We start from the raw sequence: 10,738 nt of genomic DNA on the forward strand, positions 1-10,738 counted from the left end.
CCATTAATACCACAGTAATAACTTCCTGTCTGGCAATATTTCCTCTGGATTCATCTTTTTCCTCCATTCATGACCACATATTCCTCTTTTCCCTTTTTTTCTGTGTGTTATATTCTGAACATGCAGCAAAAAAATCTTGCTCTTGCCATTTATGCTTTGACACTGTGTGTTATTAAATTTCCATCTCGTTGCCATTGCTCAGCCCCTTGGGACTGTTTGATTCTTCCTCTTTGGTATTTCCCTCCTCCAGCACCTCCCTTTCAACCCCAGCTTTTTAACAAGCTCAGCATCACTGGTGATAATTTTAAAATCAGATTAATTTGAGGACTGATCCCAGGGAGCCTCACAGTTGTGTTCCTGTCTTGTGTGTTACCTTTGAATGAAACACCCTCTCCTTCCACCTCTTACACGAGCCTTGATCTTTAGTTCAATGAATATATTTGTGGCAGTTCAGGTAAATCTGCAGCCACTGTCTGGAGAAGATCAGTGAACAGTTAACAGCAAACAGGTTTGGAGTTAACAGGAACAAGTGACCTTGGGAAAACCTTCTCTGACTCTTATCCCTTCTGCTGGACAACTCTCAGAGAAGGCAGTGCCTGGCAGTGGGACACAAAGTACACCTTGTGCTGCATGTGCTCCTTTTTAACTGCTCCAGGCACAGATTCTGCAGCACAGAAGGTGCTGAGAGAACAAGACCTGTTTTTTCCTCCCTCTGTCCCACCACCCAACGTGGCTGGAGCTGCTTTTCCTTCCCCTTCAGAGCCAGCCTTGCCTCCTCTCTGGGGTCTGCAGCTCTGGCAAGGTTTGGTTGCTCAGAGAAGCACAAAAGAGAAAGCAACAGGGAAGGGAGAGGGTAAAAAGCCGAGTTCTCTTCCTAAAAACCAGCAACGTAGTCAGAGGAGGTGAGTCCTCTGAACGTGGCTTCCAAACGGCATCATCAGCTCATTTTTGTGGTTGCAGCTTGAAGACTCTTGCCATGGCACTCTGAGAGGAACAGCTGTCCACCAAATGCTCCAAATGCCTCAAATTAGCTACCCAAGAGCACCCATCAGAAGGGAAGGGCTCTGCTGGCACTCGGGGACATCAGGCTTTTATGACTTGTCATTCTTTGCTCCGTCCTCGTTCGACCCCGCGCTGTTTCCCAGGCAGGGCAGATCTTCTGAATTAGAGCAGGATTCGTTATTGGGAAAATATGGAGCCTCTAGTAATTGTACAAGCTTGTGTAACCTCTGCTTCAGCTGGATCCCACTCCTTTAACACCAACAGGGACAGTTTTCCTCTAAGGCAATGGAAAGAGAAGTGTCAGGGCAGAGAGAAGAAACACCTTCAGTGCTGAGCTGGCATTTTTTGTCATGTAGTTGCCACAAACTTTGTGACGAGGAGAATGAAAGGAAAACTCCGTCCCAAAGTTTTCTTCAACCACAGCTCTGATGGTTTTGGTGGATAAACTGGCTCCAGGTTTCCCATGACAACTGAGTTTCTGGTTAACGCAAAGCATGGTCAGAACTTCATCTTTCCTTCCTTATCACAGTCCCATGGCAGTTTTTCGGAGCCAAAAAGATACTCAGGTAATCACAACACACGCAGTAATCAGGGTTGTGAGCCAAAAGCACCAACTCACTGCTGATTTCCAGAAGTGTGTTACCATGGAAATGTGTCCTTCCCATACCAGGCAGTATCTTACTCACAGGAATAAACCAAAAGGGACACTTGCCTGTGCTCAATTTTTGGCATCAGGAGCGTGGGCAGGACAGTGCAAAGGCCCTGGGGGACCATGGATGGTCACTTTGGATGGAGTCAGTTCTTATGCTTTAATTTGGTTTAGTACCTACTGGCCTTTAGGGGCTCGTTTGGGGTCTCTTGTTTTCTGCTAAGCAAAAATGGAAAAATGTCCTCTTCCTGTGGGACAGGGAGCCAAAATCCCTACTGGTAAAAATAGTGGTTTGTTTATTTAAATCTCATATTTTTCAAAACAACGCGATGATCTTATACTCGTAATTAACACTTGTTCATTATAGAAAGTGCTCCCAGAAAAGCTGGCAGCTTGTTCAGTTAATCTTTAAGGCATGTTCCTTTCCAGCAGACATCCCACCAGTCTGGAAGTCTTTGCTCTTCTCTCACCTCCTGGTGGACCCCAATGGAATTCCAGGCTCAGCAGGGAGAACAATTCCTGTTTCCCAAGGCAAACCCTACCTTTAAAAACAGCCACATAAGGTAGATTTAAGTTACATAAGTGAGATTTTTTTTTTTTCAGGTATAAATTAATCAGTGGTCAGCTCAAGCCATGTGTGACACAGTGAATTCTAGCGAGCTTAAAAAATCCTGCCAATATTCTATTTAAAGAGACTCATTATGCACATATCATTTTCTTAATCCACCAAATCTGTCATGACAATGATCTTTCATCCTTTTATTTGTACAAAGCATAAGAGTCCTTATTCATCATAGCAGCTTATAGGCACTAGATGATAATAATAGCAGTAGTAATTTGTGTCTCATAGTAATGAGTTCCATGAGTTGCTTTGTTTTCTAAAAGCTTCCTTTTGGATTTTGCTGCCATAAAGTTTGTGGCAGGCTTATTATTTTAGCATTATCACTCAGGGTGAGTAGGAGCTAACTTTGGTACATTCAATACTTCCAGTCCCTTGCCTTCCCTGCCAAAATTCCTGCATGGATTCAAAATAGACAAAGGCTATATGGCAGGAAGATCTGCAACCCCAAATCATTTCTCTTTGTGGGATAGCTGTGAAATGTTTGTTTGCATGTGCAGACCCAGTGCCCAGCTTGTTTGTTCACAGCTTCTTCAGAATATAAAGCCATTGTGACCTGCTGATCTGATGAGCTGCAAAACACAGGCAAGGGAGTTTTGCCCAGTAATTTGTGTATTGAGTTAGGAAATTATGTTTTAGCTGCACATCTTCAGAAATTCAGGCAATAGTCATTTTCCTTCAGCAACACAGGAAACACTGGATTTAAAGATTCATTTAGTACTCATTTGTTTCACACTATTCACAACTACTCATGCAGGCAAGTGTTCCCTCTGCAGAATTGCTAAAAAAGTGTTTCCTGAGATCCAAATATTTCCAGCTCTTGTCATCTGATCAGCGCTTTAGTAACCCCACAGATAAGTTGGTGATGTAAGGAATGATCTCATGCACTGTAAACTTGAGCTGACCATAAAAACTTCAGTCAAGTGCAATTTTTGTGGAATGGAGGGTTTCTTGGTGCAGGATACAGAGAGTACTGAACCTGAGTTCCCTGGCAGCTTTCTGCTGGATGGAAATGTCCCCATGTTTCCGTGCTGGTAGGAAAATTGGGATTCCTGGTAGGTAAACTGGGATTCCTGGTACTCAACAGGTTTGTGCACTTGTTCACCTCTGCTCTTGGTTCTTTCCCCAAGGTGAGGAGGTAGATAAGCATCATTTACTTTTCCCCTCAGCAGTGCCTTGGCTGCCCTACACATTCCTTGAGCTCAGAGCACATTCCAGATCCGGCTGTGTCGGGGTGAGACCTGCCCACAGGGTCCCTGGAGAGGCAGCTGTACCTGCTGCAGGTGTGAGAACCTCCAGCACAGCCCCCTCTCCTGGCCCATCATCCCCATCCTCCACATCCTTCCTCCCCCATCTGATCAGCTCTTTCTCTCTGCAGGGACTTTAATGGGAAGGTGACTCTGTGAAGTGTCATTGGAAAGGGCAGCTGGGGATTATCTCCTGTCCCTAACAGGGTTTAACATCCTATGCCACCTTCCTGCCCCTGTTGGAAGTACATGCTCCTCTTTTCCTCCCTAAATACTGCTTTTTTGGGCTTCGGTCCCAAACCAGGGGGCTCTTTTCATCCAGATCAGTGTAGACTAAGCGGGATTATAAAACCAGATTTATCCAAGGCCATAATACTGTAGTTGCAAGGAGCACTTTCCAGGGGCTGTGAGGTGCTTAATCTTTTAGATTAACTAGAAATATCTATGGCTTTAAACTGCTGGTTTGCGTCACGTCCCGAAAGCCGCTTTATGAACTGGTCAGGAAACATTCTAACAGTGATTAAAAAACTGCCTCTGGTGGTGGATTGTGCACAAAAACCAAGAGGGAGAGGGGTAAGCATCAGTTCTTGGCAGTTTAAATTCATCTTTGTCCTCCCAAGTAGTCAGACTTAATGTGTGGTGCAAGAAGAAAGTGTTTTCATGGATGGCAGAGTATTTCCTGGAAAAAGAGAAGGGAAACACCAGGACAAGGACTGGTAAAATGGGATAACACTCTTCTCTTGGCACTGCCCAGCTGACTCTTTATCTCAGAACTCAAGCTGTGCTGTGCTGAGCTCAAACACACTCTTTAGAGCCAAATATTTGGCAGAAAATTAAAAAGCTGTTGAATAACCCGGGTATGGACCATCAATAAGAGCTTCACTAAAGGTCCCCTCTTGGCTGCAGAAAACCTTTCTCTTTCTCCCTCTGCTGACCTGGAGGATCCACGTCCTCCCACCTTATCCCATCTCATTCCTCCTGCAGAGGTTGCTCATTCCACTCCTCACTGGAACACACCAGGTCACAACAGCAGAGGTGGGTGTGATTTGTGCTGTGATTTACACTGCAAGAGTGACCAGTTCAGGGAGTCCACCTGTGATGGAGAGTCACAGAATCACAGAGAAATCAGTTGGAAGGACCCACAAGGATCATCGAGCCCAGGGACAACCTGTGCACCTCGTGTTTGGTGCCTGGGTGGCTCAAACATGCTCTGAAATGGCTTTGCCATCTCCAAACACACCCCCTTCTCCCTACAGCTCTTGGGAAAGAGGTGACAGGGCATCTCCTCTGCCTGCACAGGGCTTGGGATTTTTTGGGGAATTATAAAGCCACTCACAAGTGCCTGGGACTTTTTACTGCCTGAGCAGCAGCTGAGATCACCAGGACAGCTATGAAAACTCTGTCCAGGTAGAAGAGTCTGCGAGTGCTTTTCCTGGTGATAACACTCTAAAAAAGGAAGCAACGGAGAGAAAAACAGTTCTATAAATTTGTTCATGGAACATTCAGTGACCGTGAATCACTCTATAAATATCCCAGGCTATAGGTTTCAGGGTCTCTTTACCAGGCTGGTGCAGTGCCTTGGGACAGACCTTGGTAACAGTAGCTTCATGATGGTTGTGATAAACCTCTTTTATTCCTTATCTCTCCCTTTCCTCCTTCCTTCCAGTTACACCAGCCTTTCACCCATGCTGTTTATTCCTCACCTCATGGAAAATTTTTGACCGAGGAGAAAAAAAAAAAATCGCTTGTGTTGAAAAACCAAAAATGTCCAGCCAAAACCAACGTTTTTTTCATTGTTTGGATGAAAATGAGAGGTTTGCCATTTTAAGCTTAAAGTTTTTGGTGAGGAGCCAAAATAGCTTTGCTTTTTGCCCGAAGTCTCCAGTAAAAATTCCCGATTTTTCAGAGAGACAGGCACTTGTTTTTACATCAACGAGAGGAAAGTTAAAAACCTGCTTGCTCACCAGGAGGAGTTTAGATAAAACCAGCCCTACAGAAAAGCCCTTTTTCCTTCAGTGAGTATTAAGTGAGAAGTGAGGCACGTTGGAGTTCACCTCCCTATTACATGGACGTGGCAAAGCTGCTGGAGAACGTTTCCAAAAGGATTCATGGTTGGAACAGGAACGACATTATGTGATTTCAGTGTTTGATGACAACTGGAATGGTCCCCACACTGTCCTTGCCCTCTCCATGGCAAATCACAGCTTGTGCACAACTCAGAATTCCCCAGGAGTAGCACTGGAGCTGCTGGGGTGGCCGAAGCACCAGAGCTTTCAAACCAACAGCATCAACCCTGATTCCTGGTCCCAGCTCCAATGGGGAGGTTGTGTGGAGACTCCCCTGCTTGTAGATGTGGATTCCCAATGCATTAGGGAGTGGGATTTTGCTCATTGCCATTCCTGAAGTGACTTTTAAGCCACCACAAAGAATTAAATCATTTAAAGCTGGTTCATTTCCGACACCATATCAAGAATTCCTGTAAGAAGCGAGGAGAGGGAGTCCTTTGCAATCCCAACCCCACGTGTTCCTGGGCCCCCAGGAAGCTGTACTGGATATCCAGGTGCATCCTTGCCTCTCTCCTTTCCGTGCACCCCTGTTTCCAAGGATTTGCCATCTTGTGGGAGGCCTGAACCAACATCTAAAACCCTGAGGGAGTGTTTTTAACTGGAGAGGTGAAGAGAGGAGCTGCAAAGGAGTATCACTGCTCTGGGTGTCTTGTGGATTCCTTGGTGCAGAATTCCAGGCTCAGAAAATGCCAGCAACACCAGCTGGAGCAACGCTGACCTAGGAAGGGATAAAAACAAGCAGGAAATGTAAATTTAAAGGATCTGTAAGAGCTGGGCAGATGGTAATTGATGATTAATAAATATTTCAATAAATCAGGCTATTATTTGATTTCAGCTGGCAGAAGGACACTGGAGTCACCAGGATGGCAAGAGCCACGACATTCCAAAAAATCCTGGGTCTCTGAAACCATTGCTGCTCCTCTGTGAGAGGGGGAACTTAGTGTTGCCTTTTTATTTCGTGAGCTCTAGGTGGGAAGGACCAGGCCAAGGAGGAATTATCCACCCTGGGTGATCTCCAAACGGAGCCTAAGCCCAGTTCTACCTAAAATTCCCGGTACCTTGACGGGAATCAGGGAGATCATGGCAAGAATCTAAATGTGGTATTCTTGAATGCCCTGTAATTGGCTGGTTTTGGAGTGGATGTCTTTTTTTTTTTTTTTTTTTTTTTGCTACTCCTGTTTGTTCTCCTGGACTCCAGACACATTTCAGCGACACTTCCATCAGGAAATTAAGACATGGAAAGTTGGCATTTTCTAACAATTTCCACGGAGCAATTTCCAACTCGATGGACGTCCTGTGCAACACTAGACCAAAAAATGACAAAGCATTCATTTTCTTACCAAGGGAGACCTGTATCTGTTCCCCTCCCCAGAGGGCAGGCCAGCCCTGTGGTGGCTGTTGGGGTGTAATTTGTGGGTGTTTCCACAGCACCAAACCCCACTTTATTGTGCTTGGCTGATCCTGGGGGTGAACAGTTCATCAAGGGGGGAATCAGCACATCCACAACCAACCCAGGGATATCTGAGCATGGCTGAGTCACCCTCCAGTGACACTGTAAAATATCCTGACCCAAGTCTTATAGTGACTGCAAAGCTTTTAAGTCGATCTTGGGGCATTTTTAGGCTTTGAGTTGAACTTGATATGAAAAACAGTTTGATATGAGTTTGATGGAAGGTGTCCCTGCCCATGGCAGGGGGTTGGAACAAGGTGGGTTTCAGGTCCTCTCCAACACAACCTATTCTGTGATTTCCTAATTCTATGAATACTGATTTCATTTAAACTGAGGGTTCAGTGTTTTGACTGAGAATTTTAAAGACCAGCTTTGGAACGAGCCCAGACAAGCTCACCAAGCTGATCAGAGGGGTGGGACCCCTCTGCTGTGAGGAAAGGCTGGGAGAATTGGGATTGTTCAGCCTGGAAAAGAGAAGACTTTGAGGTGACCTAACTGTGGCCTTCCAGTAATTGAAGAGAACCACCAGGAAAGATGGAGAGAGATGTTTACAAGCTCATGGAGTGACAGAACAAAGGGGAATGGCTTCAAACTAAAAGAGAGTAGGTTTAGATTAAATATTAGGAAGAAATGCTTCCCTGTGAGGGTGGTGAGGCCCTGGCACAGGTTGCCCAGAGAAACTCCCATCCCTGGAAGTGTCCAAGGCCAGGTTGGACAGGGCTTGGAGCAACCTGGGCTAGTGGAAGGTGTCCCTGCCCATGGCAGGGAGTTGGAACTAAATGACCTTTAAGATCCTTTCCACACCAGAACATTCTATAATTCTATGATTCTATTCCTTTCTTTACCACACTGGCATATTTTCCATGTTACCTGTAAATTAATATTGAAATTATTAACAAATATGTTCAACATCATCACTGGGACCAGAAAAAAAAGAAGGACAAGAAGTAAATAATAGATAATTTTAAAATAAATAATTGCTCACTGGTATGAGCAGTTGTTTCATCTCATCCATTTCAAACTATATTTGTTAGGCCCTGTGGCATAGGAGGATTTTAAGATAGGATTTTTTTCCCCCATAAAAATTGGTTTAGACATTGGTAGATTTAGGGTAACTTTTCTTTTATCCCTCTGTTGTTTTTCCTGCCATGTATTTCTCAATGAAGTAACTGTATCCCTGTATTTGCATATTAAGGATGGAAGAGGGGGGAGGAATCAATCTGTGGCTTCTCTTTTGTAGAAAGCTATGGTTTCCTACATGAGTTTTCCATGGAATTTGTTTGGGAAAAATGCAGAGTGCACCAAAATGAGATAATGACAGGGTTTGGTGTTTATCAAAGCCCTTTTTCCCCCCGTCATCAAACTGTAAATGTCCTGTTGTTTGCAGAACGAGAGGGTGCACAAGCCACAATGGGAGGCACAACTGACCTCTTGTGAAGGTTCTGCTCTGCAGAAACCAGGGCAGGAACCTGGGGTGTCCTTGGGATCTGTGTCCTTGTGCTTCCAGCATAACCTCAGATGAGGCAGGGGAGTATGTCCGTGAGCAGACAGCAGTGAAGACTCAATAATGGATTAAATGTCATATAGATCCCATAAATACTGACAGATATTTACTGCCTAAATGCCCTGTGATGTGATACCTTTAAGTTAAGCAAACTAATGGCTTATTGTCACTCTTTGGTCACTATTAAGTGACAATTCCCACCACCCTCTCTGGAGTATTCCCAGTCCCATTTTCTCCAGGTCTTCCCTGTGACTGTTTGAAACCCACCCTTTCAATGACTGTTTTGCTCATCTTAAATCATCTTAAATGCAACACTGTAAATGTCACCAGTTTTACCTCTTTTTTAATCAAAAGATTTCCTTGAGAGCTCTGAGTGTGACTGTACTTCAGGGCAACATAATCATGAGGTTTATCACAAAAGTAACCTCATCCCTCACCTGTGTTAGATTATTTCCCTTCTATTTTGCCTTTCTGCCATTTTTCAAACCCTAAATTTATGTGCTTTGCACACTTTGCCCTTTGAAACTGGATTTCACAGTCAGAAATGATTAATTTTTTTTCTTTCTTTCCCCCTGGAAAATACTGAGTGGTTTGTGTTTTTTCTCTTTTTATTGTGGGTGAAAACCTTAAGTGGTGTAAATCAGCACAGTTCCACTTACAGCAGTGCAGATCACCTATAGAATTCAGCATTTCTCACCGATTATCATAAGTTGTGAGCATTTCCGAATCTCCTTTATTCCATGGATAAACCCAGGGTTTATGTGTGTAACTCCCAGGGTGATAATGGCAGGGAGCAGTTTTACTGCACACACAGAACTTTTCCTTAGGCCAAGAAAAGCAGCCACAGCGTTTCATCCACTCCCAGCAAGATTTAAGCAGGATTTAAAAAAAAAATAAATAAAAAAATCTAATTGATGGGGGCAGAAAGTGGTGGGAGAAGAGAAGCTGAAGCACGAAAATGAACAACATCAAGCACACAGAAATCACCCCAAGCAGTTTGTCCTCTATTTTAAATGTTTCTGAGCTCTTTCAAATTAAATATTTGATTAAATAATCGTATTTTCAGTCTTCCCTCCCCCCCCCCCCGCAGCCATATAGGTGAAAAATCAGAGGATTAAAAATAGGAACATGAATATTTAATATTTAATATTTAATCCACGTGTGGCTCTTGCTGACTTTTTCAAAATGCAGTTTCCTGGCTGCTGCAGGGCAGAACAGCAGCAAAGTCACTCCTGAGAGCATCCTCATCCAGGAGGGCTCATCATCCTCCCATTAATAATGGGAATGAGGGATCTTACATCTGCAGAGGAACCATCCTGAAAGAAACCACCCCATCCCTGGGAATGTCCAAGGCCAGGTTGGAGCAGCCTGGTCTGGTGGAAGGTGTTCTTGTCCATGGCTGGATGTTGGAACTAAATGATCTTTAAGGTCCCTTCTGTCCCAAACCATTCCATGATTCTCCAAAAACGAGCCTTATTCTGAGGAATAGAGGACAACAAAAGGAAGGTTTGGGTGATAGAAAGACCAAGGAAGATCCCCTTTGGAGTAACATGCCCAGACATCTGAAGTATTTTGCGGGATTCAAGCTGTGAATGAAATATAAATGTAAGTTCACGTATTTCCGTAAAAATTCGGTTCAGAAGGAAAACAGGTTTTCAGCAGCATTCTGCACTTCCACATGAAGACAAGGAGGAGGATCCCATTGTTTCTCTCTCTGCCCTTTTCTGCAGAGCCAGTCATTCAACCATGGAAAGCATCAGGTTGCTCCTCACAGTTTGTCCTTGGTGAACCAGTTCTCACCTTTGCTGTTTGTCTCCTCCTTCACCTGCTTGGACTGGTCACTGTTTTCCAGTGAAGTCCAACAGTGCTGAGAACTAAAAGGGAAAGAAGCAAAGATCCAACAGTGCTTGTTTTGAAACATAATCTCTGTGTTTTAGGCATCTGAGGGCCACACACAGTCCCCTGTGCTGTGGGGTTTATGGAAAGTAATTAAATTTATGGACAAAATTCTCCCCTTGCTGGGGCCTTCCACTCAGCTCTCCCCACTGCAGACAGGGCCAGTTATTAAATGGCATCATGGAAAATTCCAGTGAATTCCAGGTGAAGCTTCACCCAGCTCCAGTTTTATATTGAAGAGGTTGGGGGAAGGGATGGGGGGTTGAGTTTGGACCATCCTGAGGCTGGGAAGGGGAAATAGGCAG

The sequence above is a fragment of the Corapipo altera genome, unplaced genomic scaffold, assembly GCF_003945725.1.
Source record: "Corapipo altera isolate COAL_440 unplaced genomic scaffold, ASM394572v1 343, whole genome shotgun sequence".
NCBI classification, from domain to species: domain Eukaryota; kingdom Metazoa; phylum Chordata; class Aves; order Passeriformes; family Pipridae; genus Corapipo; species Corapipo altera.